We start from the raw sequence: 11206 nt of genomic DNA on the forward strand, positions 1-11206 counted from the left end.
TAAATTATTAATTTTGCAATTCAGGTCATCATGTAACCTTAAGAATTGTTTTTGATCATTTTTATGATCAGAGTTACTAAGTCTTTCACAAGGTTATTATTGTTACAATATAGCTATTACTGTGTACAATGTTTTCCTAGTGCTCACTTCACTTTGCATTAGTTCCTATAAATCTTACCAATTTTTTTCTGAAACCATCTCCTTTGTCATTTTGTTGTTGTTGCACAATAGTATTCCATCACAGTCATATAACACAATTTGTTTAGCCATTCCCCAATTGATGGGCATCCCTTCAATTTCCAATTCTCTTCCATGATAAGAGAACTTCTATCAATATTTTTTTACATTTAGATCCTTTTCCTTTTCTTTTGATTTCTTTGGTATTGTTGGGTCAAAGATTGTTCACATTTTTATCCTTTATAGTTTTGTATTTTGTTTTATATTTTATAGCCCTTTGGATAGTTTCAGTTTTTTTCCAGAATGATTGGACCAGTTCATAGTTCCACAGATAGAGCAATATTAAGTGGACAGTATACATTAAGGGTGATACAGGATATTATTGACTTAGGGCTGTGTGCTTGCAGACAGATTTAATCTTCAGGATGTCTAAGGAGAGCTTGAGATGTATCAAATAAAGTGAGCAGTGACAGTGTGATGAAAAGGGCAGTATAACTGGAGTCAGATCATTCAGGTTATTATGGGATATTAATCCCAGCTCTGCCACCTGTGTGATTTTAGAAAATTCCCTTATCCTATATGGATCTCAATGTCCTTATTTGTAAAAGGAGAGGGTGGGCTTAAATGACTTATAGACTTTCTTCTAACTCTGTGATTGAGGATAAGTAATAGGATCATAGGTATGAAGCCAGAAGGGACTACAGAGACAAGCTAATCCAACTCCCTCCTTTTACAAACAAGGACACTGGAGGCCTGCAGAGGTTAAGTGACAGAGACAAGATTTGAATATTGCACATCCAGAATGTTTTCTACTTGCACCATCCATTGTATGACTAAAAAGTCTACTTTTACAAGTGAATGCGACTAAGCGCTCACAATAAAGAAAGATGGATGGGTGATTAATGCAAGTCAGCATTTGGAAAACTGGGGAATGGACAGGACTGACTTCCATGACAAGACTCACAGTGGCAGGTGAAATAATGCTACAAATGCTGAATGCCAATTTAGATCACAAAGCTTTCATCTATGACCTTGTGGCCTTGACTTTGCAAAAGAAGTAAAGGTAGGGACTGGTCTTTTCCTATGAAACACAGAAAATGCCACCTAAAAGACAGGGGTGGATCCCTAATATACTCTGCTTATATGCTTCAGAGGTTAACATGTAAAGTGTCATTTAAGAATTTGAGTTTTCAATTTAAACCTTTACATTTAAATTTAAGATGCAACTCAAGTATCATTTTCTCTGTGAAGCCTTTCCGGATCCCCTGAACTGCTAGTGTCCTTTTTCCTAAACTATTTTGTCTATATTAGTATGTGTTCATTTTGTGTATCCATATTTTTGTTTGTTATTAGAATATAATTCTATTCCCTTATTAGAATATAAATTCCTTGTGGGGTGTTTAGGGAGAACTATCACCTCTGATGTGAAGGTTTGCTGAGCCCTTTTTAGGGCTTCTCATCCACTTTTGCTATGTATCTCTCACCCAACTCTCACCAGTGGCTCCAAGAAGCTGTAGCCTGCATGGTGTCCATATCCCAATAAAATTCTGATCAGAAGGATAGACTAAATTGGGTTGAGAGTAATTGACAAGCCTCAAATGCACCAATGAGTTAGGTGCATGTCTACCCCAATCATGTGAGGACTTCTACTGGCAGAGTGGATAGAAGAGAATAATTTATTTTAGTGACCATTAAGGTGGCTGAAGCAGGTATTGTGGATCACTGTGGATCACTGAGGATGCCAGCCCAGGCTATCACCAGTCATCTGGACTTTTTGTCTAGCCACTTGACTTTTATAACTCGGGAACAGAAAATGAAGCTGCAGATTTTGTATAATTTTGTTTCACTTAAATCCAGTTCACACGCAATTCAAGATATTTGACGTCAGTGATCCTCTTCCAATACAAAAGATAACAACAGTGTTTCTTGCAAATAGGGATTTCATTCTTTGTCCCTGTACCCTCAATACCTAGCACAGTGCCAAGCACATGGTAGGCACTTAATAAATGTTTACTGATTAAGAATTAGGAAAAACTTTCACTTAATCTTTAAGTTATAAAGGAAGCTTTGGTTCACCTAAACTGATTCCCTGTTGTCTACTGGTAGATTTTCCCTCAATCCTCGATGAGGACAGATGAATTCCTTAAAATATCATGATGAATTTTTTTTTTGGATCATCTCTACTTCTGTAAAATACTGGTACCATCATCACTACCACAATGATGAGAACTTTCTTATTTTAACTTCATTCAACTCTCCCTTGCTTAAAAAATTCTTCATTTATATCTTGGTATATAGTGAGAGATGGAGAACAACTTTGTCTCCCTATCTCTTACCTTACCTCCTGTTACTTAGCAGATGAAAAGAATAAACTTGAAAAAATCCTTTTTTGTGTGTGTTTTGGCAATCAAGAAAATTTCAAATAAAAGTTATTAGAGTTGTGCAAAACCAGTCTGCTGGTGCTATTTTTTCATTTTAAAATGTTGAGACTTCCAAAGAAAAATGTACTCATTCCATAATTTGCTATTGAGTTATTAGTAAAAAATGGAAGCCTTGGGATGATACTAACTGGCTCCTAGACTCCTGGGTGCTGCAATTTATTCTGTAAGTCTCCTTGGATGGAGGCTGACCAGCTTTTATGTACCTCTGTACTATTTGACCAAACATGCTATGAAATGCAGAGTCAAATCACAGAGCTTTGGCATACAATAATAACATATTTTTATAGGAGTAACTTGTCAGGGCCAACAACAACATGTGATACATAAAACCAATAAACACACCAAGTATACAGATTCTGGCCTCATAATCAAGATAAAGCAATAAAATTGACAGCAGCCATCAAAACACTACCATTCTGACTTTGCACTGTGAATTTACTGTTGCTTAAAACAGAGCAGCTGTCATAAAATATTAGATTAAAGCAAAGTTATGGAGTTGCAAATACATACCATTGGCTGGGTACTTGCATGGTAAATCAAATCAAAGCAGAGAATTAGAGACTATTCCAAACTTGGAACATTTTGACACAAGCAATTTATTAAATCACACACACACACACACACACACACACATACACACACACATCTATTGTATATTGTAGTTATATAGACACTATATGGTCTTTTAAAGTTTAATTTGGAAAAATATGCTTCCACATATATAATATATATACATATATATTATATACATACATATATATATATACTTTAATATAGTTGTACATAATACATGTATGTGTTATATGTACACATATATGCTTTGATATACTATATTAGAGTTATACATATATATTTATTGTGTGTATCTATACTTTGGTATATCATAGTTACATATAATACATGTATATTGTGTATAAACTTTTATATACTATAATATAGCTATATATGTATATTTTATATATTATAGTTATATATGTATATTTTAGTTTTATATACTATATTGTAGTTTTTATATTTAAATATATGTTATTGTATATGTATGCTTTTTATACTACACTATAATTATATATTACAAATGTGTATTGTGTGTATGTATACTTTTATATACTATAGTATATTATAATTATATATGTGTATATGTTGTATGTTTATATACATTTCCAAATTAAACTTAAAAAGAAGTGCTAGAAAGCTTTTATCTACTTTAGTGGAGGGACATAAACACATCAATGGAATTAGAGATACTATAAGTAAACATAAAATATTAAGCTGGATTGATAAGTGTTGAGTGTGTGGACAATGATTCTTTTTTCTAGTATTAACTTTAAGAAGTTCCATGAACCATGAACTCTTTAATATGCATGTTCTCTCCACGGACTCTACAATCTCATTCTGTTAGATTTTTATTGATGCACTTCCATATATTCTCTACAGTGAGACGTGAAGATTTTCCTCTTGCAGATACCTTGGAGTGGTTTGGCAATTCCTTCTCCAGCTCATTTTACAGATGAGGAAACAGGCAAACAGAATTTAGTGACTTGGGTAGGGTCCCACAGCTAATAAATGTCTGAGGCCGGATTTGAATTAAGGAAGATGAGTCCTCCTGATCCCAGGACCAGTGCTCTATGCACTAGGGCAGCACCTAGCCATCCAACACAGTCATAACTACCTTTAATCTAACTACAAGATCAATTAAAATACAAAAGTATCTCGTGGCATATTAAAAACAAAGTTACAAGAACTACTTGGATTTGGACTTCTGTCCCATTTTAAGCTTTGGCTCCCACTTAAGGCTCTGGGAAATCATGTGGGACATGTGTAGACATTTGATGGAACTGGCTCCATAGGTCAAGAGTTCTCAATCTGGAACCCATCAACTTAAAAGAATAGATAATTCAATTTCAATATAATCAGCTTTCCTTGTGATTCTGAGTATTTTATTTTTAAACATTTTAAAGCATTATTTAAAAGAAAAAGGCATTACTCAACTTCCCAAGGAGTCTCTACCCCATTTTTTTTAAAAGAACTCCTGCTCTTCATATCAATTCCCAATGGTCTGTATATTTTAGAGTTCATGAGATTTTATCCTGAGGTAAACAGGTGGATGGAAAGGTAGATGCATAGACCACTAGATGATGCAGTAAATGAAGTGTTAGCTCTGGAGTCAGGAGGATCTGAGTTCAAAATGTTCTCAGATATGTACTAACTGTGTGACTCTGACCAAGTCATTTAATGTTGCTTATTTCAGTTTCTTGAGAAGGAAATGACAAACCACTCCAGTATTTTTGCCAAGAAAAACCCCAAAAGGGAGCTAGAGGAGCTGGACACAGCTGAATAACACCAAAGACAAAGACAAAGGATCTACAGCCTTTTACAGATATACTAATTTGGGGTAAGTAAACCTCAGTACATCAGTGTGAATAAATCAGAAGAGGATAATTAGGGGATGGTAGAATTCATTAGATGTTGGGACCTGCATTCATGACTTTGTTAGTCATTCTAGGTATTTCTGTCTATATGTTCTCTCCCTCTTCCCTGTAGAAGTTGCCCAGTTTAATGAGCTTCTGCTGTAGGAAACAAGGGAAAAAAAGAAACAAGAGTGGTCTGCCATTCCTGAAAATCTGTGAAGCTTCCTCGGCCCCCTTTGTGCCATTGTCATCTTTTATAGTTATTTTTGTATGTGTCATATTCCCCATTAGATTCTGAGCTATGAAAATGCCTGTCTTCTATAAGGTGCTCGGCATGTAATAAACAATTAATTTTTGTTGGAGCTTAAGGCATGCAAGAATTTATGGCAGGGTGGTCCTAGGAAGTCCAGACAAGAAGCTGTGTCAGATAAGACATGGGGCTGTCACATACTATTAAATCAAGAAGAATGGTGGACAAGGCCAGAGGTGTCCCTAAGTACTGTATATCTAGAAAGGCAGGAGTCCAAATTAAAGGAATAACAGACAGTTACTACAGGTCTAGTTAGGCAGGCAAGGGCCATAACCCAGGAGGATAAGGCAGCAGGAATTTGTTTTTTTTAATTAAAAACAGAATCAGAAACTGGAGAACTAAGGTGAAGGACCCAAACAAAAGATCTGGACTACAAAGGTTTCCAAGTAACAAGCATGGAAAAATGAAGCTGAATATCAAGCTAAAAGGTTGCTGGGGGAAAGGTTCATTTTATGTTTCTTGGCTGGGGCCAAAATTGGCCGAGCACAGGTGGGCTCGACCTCCCCATAACTGCAGATATGGGATGCCAGGAAACACAGAAAACCTTTCTGCATCTGTTGGCATCCATCTATAAAAGTTAAATTTTCTTTTCACCAAAAAAATTTTAAAAAGCTTTCCATGTGTATATTAACTACCCCCTTAATAAACTCCCAGGAAAAAAAGGCAGGAAAACAAGAGCTAAATTTCCCAATTACTGCTCTCAGCTCTTTATCTTATTCAGGAGAGATATACTTCTATTAGATTAAATAGGCCTTTGTTATTGTCAATTCAGCACTTCATAAAAATAGTCATTGTTAATTTAGCAATTCAATATTTCCAAAACGCTTTGCATACATTACTTCCTTTGATACTTCTCGACTCTGTGAGATAGAAGTGTATATGTAGGGGTCCAAATTAAAAGAAAAATAGAGAGGGGCTAAAGGTCTATCCAGGCAGGCAAGAAGCACAACCCAAGCAGACAAGACAGTAAGAATCGAAAAGAACAAAATGACATATGACAAAACTGAGGTGGGTCCTAGGGTCACACAGCTAGTAAAAGTCTGAGGCAAGATTCAAATTCTGGAATTCCTGATACCAAGTTTAAGTTCTATCCACTGTATACCTAACACCCAGATAAAACAGTACTGTGGCTCACCTCTAATAATAGCTAATAGCTAGTATTTGAATAGCATTTTAAGATTTGTAAAGTCCTTTATTTATATTGTCTCATTCTCACAGCAGTCCTGAGGTGGAGGTTATTATCCCCATTTCGCAGATGATGAAATTAAGGTATTAAAAAGCCTAAATCAACTTGCTCAGGATTCAGACTGTTTGTAGATAAGGCCAAATTTGAACTCTGTGGCACAGTGGATAAAGTGCATGATCTGCAGTCAGGAATATTCATCCTATTCCTGAGAATTCCTGAGAAGGAAATGGCAAACCTCTCTAGTATCTTTGTCAAGAAAACCCCAAACAGGCTTATGAGGAGTTGAATAACTTTCTGACTCCAGATCCAAAAATCTAAATCCTGTAGATGCCAGTTTCTTAAATTGTCATTTGAGACCCAATGTGGGGACAAATTATGATTTGTTATTAGTAAATGTTTGATTTATATACCTATTTTATATATTTATATTCCCAGAATCATGTAAAATTTCTGGAGCAAAAAAGGTGAGTGGAAAAAAATCTAAGAGGACTTGCTCTAGACCACTTAAATATTAATACCAAGAATGTTTTATAATAACACAATCATATCCAAGAGTATTTTTTTGTTTGTTTTTTGCTGAAGCAATTAGGGTTAAGTAGCTTGCCCAGGATCCCACAGCTAGGAAGTGTTAAGTGTCTGAGATCAGATTTGAATTCGGGTCCTCCTGACTTCAGGGCTGGTGTTCTATCCACTGCACTAGCTGCCCCTAAAAGTATTTTCAAGATACCAGGAACTTAAAGAGAAAATTCAATTAAGCAACAGTTATTAAGTGCCTACTATATACTGGGCATTATATTGGAATAGAGTTTAAACAAGAAGGAAGAGAAGAAAGAAGGGAGAAGAAAGAAATCTGTACCTTTAAAGTTTCAGCTTACATCCTATCAAATTAAGTTGAACTTAATTTGCTTTATTCTTAGAGTATTTGTAGCTCATGTATGAAGGACCTCTAAAGCTTTACTCCCTACTACCATTAGGTATTGAGGTGATTCTGGGTCTTAGCTATTAGCTATGATAAACTTTGTCAAAATGTACCAAACTAGAAAGTTTTTCTAGTATGGCTTGTTGACCTGTGCTCCTAAGACTAGTCAGTACCTAGTCCCAAGATGACTGGAGTCACTTTTTTGAAATACTCAAGAATTTAGGAATAGTGTTAGAAGCCAGAAATCATCTAGTGTCATATCCCAAAAGTCATTGCTTAGAAGCCTTGGAGCTCTCAGGGTTGTGGGAATGTCCGTGAAACTTTATAAGTAAAGGATAAGGTTTAAAATGCAAAGGTAACTAATTGATGCTAAAGTCATAAATGAAAATTGTTTTTTATGGTATTTGGAGAGCTGAGCCACCAGACTTCACTAAATCAATGAAAATCTCCAGTTCATTAGAACTAAGGGCCTGTTTTCCCCCCAGCAAATGTTAGAGGACTGAGCTAGGGCTTCCTGCCAAGCAAGTTTGGGGAATATTGTCTTGTGAGCCTGATTGAAGCTGCAATTTGGTCAGCTGAGCAATTGCTGATTCTCTGCTCCTACCCAGCCTGCCTGGGAATGAATTTAGGAGACTGAATTAGCCAGGACAGCGCCAAAACAGAAAGGGCCTCTGTATTTTTTTCTTAATGTGGACCTTCTTCTCAGAATGTGGACCTGTTGTCATAATTCAGCTACAATTACATAACCAAAAGGGGAGTCCCTCCATTCCACTTCTCCTCTCTCCCCAAGTAAAACCTTCAGTTCCAGAATTTAAGTCCCTTCAGAAACATAAAAAAAAGGGACAAGTAGTTAAAAAAAGACAGAAATGGAATCCATGGAGCTTTTTCCTTGGAGCCAAATAAATAAGGGTTTTCTATCCTTCCAGTGTTTTACCTGTTGCCTCAAGATGTTTTTTTTAACAAGGCAGCAATATCTTGGAGAAAGGACAGGTGATTAACTCTGCTTTGTTCAGAAAGTACTTCTGAAGTCAGATTGAAATACTGACAAATGGAATATGTATAATGCTGAAGATGGACATAGATACCTGTGAAGAAAGCCTTAAAATAATGAATATGTAGTGATCTTGTTTCCTGCCACCATGATCCCTTACTCCACTCCCCACCCATGCATACTATTAGCAACCAAACTGATTATATTGGTTTGTGACTGGCATTGGCAAAGGTCAGAATTACGAACAAGCATTTATTAAGCACTCATTTATATGCCAGGCAGGAAGGAAATAATTTCTCAGGGAACATATTCTTGCAGGGGAAAAACATGTACACCAAAAAGCAAATATGAAAAATTCACAATGTTGAGGGGAGAAAAAACTAACAATGGGAGAATCAGGAATGGCTTCTTAAATCTGCTAACACGTGAACTGGATGGACTTTGAAGGATTCCAAGAAGCTTATGTGAAGAAGACGGGGTACGTTCTAGACACAGAGGGTAGCCTTTGCTAAGACAAAAAGGAGGGAGATGGAATGTTTGAAGAATGGTAAGTGGAAAAAATTTGGCTTGAACACACACAGAGTTAAATTGTATGCAGTTATTCTGGAAATGATCCCATGTCCCTTGGAAAGACCATGGTTATTCACCATGTTCTGTCTTATCACAAATCTTCTTGACTTTCATTTTGCCCCTGGACTTGATGACTCTGAAGGAGAAAGTAAGACTAAAGACTGTTACCTCTGCTTCACTTAAATCCAACTCATGCATAAGTCAAGATATCACCAGTGACATCATTGGTCTTCTTCAGAAAAAAGAAGGACGAATAATAACGATGACAAATGCCAATCTTTTCCTTTTATCTTTCATGGCTCAAAGCTCAGTTAATTTCACCTAGGACAACCTCTCTTCCCCAGGATACAAATGTAGATAGATATAGGTATTTATATCTATCTATTTATCTATTCATCCACCTATCTATCCATCTCTCTAAATATTAAAATCTCCCAGTTTTCTGATTTTTGCCCAATTAGTCACCTTGTTAAAAACTTTTCCTACCTCTCTTTGCCTCTGTTCTTTCTATTTGACCTTAATCAATGTCAAGAACCCTGAAAAGGTTTTTAGTGTTCCTGGGTCATACAAAATCAATGTCATCAATTTCAATGCAAAATTAAATAAGAGGGGGAGATAGTGAGGCTCTTCTCCAAAGCCTTGCCCAAAGTACCCAAAGATCCTCCTTAGCATCCCTCTCTTAGTCTCTCTTTCCATCTTCCTTTTGATTCTCAGTAAAGTAAGAATTCTTGCCCTCCAGTGCCAATGATAAAAAAAAAAAACTTTCAATCAATTGTGTTGTTTTTATTATTTTCCTTTATTTAGTAACTTCGATTAAAACAGTATTGGTTGGAGGCTATATTCACTGTAAATGTCTTTCAACTTGAAAAAGGAACTATGCAATTCCTTTTCCTTTAGGGATTGAACAGGTCTTGGCCAGATAATTTAAGAATCTAATAATAATTTTATTTTTATGGGAAGAAGTATTACCAGTGCTGGACATGGTCTTGATAACTATGATAACTGGACCTGAAGAACTAGAACTTCAGGTGGGAGGATATGATCCTTTTTGGGTATGAAATTATTAAAAATACTATAGTCTGAATCGTAATGCTCTATGGGCATTTCATACCTTGTAGGATTATGTCGTCCTAAGGGTCTGAGGAGAATAGTGGAACCTCCTGGACAACAAGTTCATATCTGAGACTTTTCTTTTTCATAGGATTGTAGATTTAGAGCAAAGAGGGATCTCAGAGGCAATCTAGTCTAATTCTTCAATTTATTGATGATGAGATGGAAATCTGGAGAAGTAATATGATTTGCCCAATTAGAGTCATACAGGTCATAAGTAACAGAGCTGGCTTTTAAAGTCAATTTTTGTGAATCCAGATCTTTTTTTCTTTCCATAATTCCAGAGTGGCCTTTCTTTCAGTTAGTTGCAATTTTCTTATTTAAAAGAAGCATTGAAGGTTGTGGTCTAGTTTTTGTGCTTGTGTGGAAAATGAATTGGAGAAGGGAGTATTGGAAGCAGGAAGACTTATTTTAATGTATTCTCCACAGTTTAGTTTGAGAGGTGACCAGGAACTGAATTGAACATGGTAGTGGTATGACTAAACAAAAATGTGTGGATGCCAGAAATATTTAGGATGTAGAATCCACGATACTTAGCAACTGATTAGATATGGTAGGTGAAAGAGAAGAGTAGAAGCAAACTCTTAGGTTATAAACCTTGGCCATCAGAAGAGTGATGGTACACCTGACAAAAATAAAGAAGCTAGGAAGAGAACGTTTAGAAGAAGAAATGATGAATTTTGTTGGGAGCACATTATATTTGAAAAGTAATTGAGACATTCAATTAGGGATATCCAGTAAGCTGTTGAAAACTTGGGATTGGAGATCAGAAGAAAAATAGTCACTGATATGTAGACTGATTTGTACTGAAATGATCATTAGATTCATAGAAACTGATAAGATAATTAAAGAGGAGATAGTAGGGACAAAAAGGTACAGGGCAGAGCTCAGAATATAACTATCAAATATGGAGGGAGGGCTAAATTAGATGATAATTTAGCAAAGGAGAAGAACAAGTAGAAAGAGCCATAACCAAGAACTGTATAAAAATCCAGGGAGAAGAGAATTTACAAAAGATGACCAACAAATCTTTTTTTTTTTCTTTTTTTTTAATTTGCTTTTAACACACATTGTTTTATGAATCCTGTTGGGAG

Source organism: Sarcophilus harrisii, chromosome 1 (assembly GCF_902635505.1).
Source record: "Sarcophilus harrisii chromosome 1, mSarHar1.11, whole genome shotgun sequence".
Classification (NCBI taxonomy): domain Eukaryota; kingdom Metazoa; phylum Chordata; class Mammalia; order Dasyuromorphia; family Dasyuridae; genus Sarcophilus; species Sarcophilus harrisii.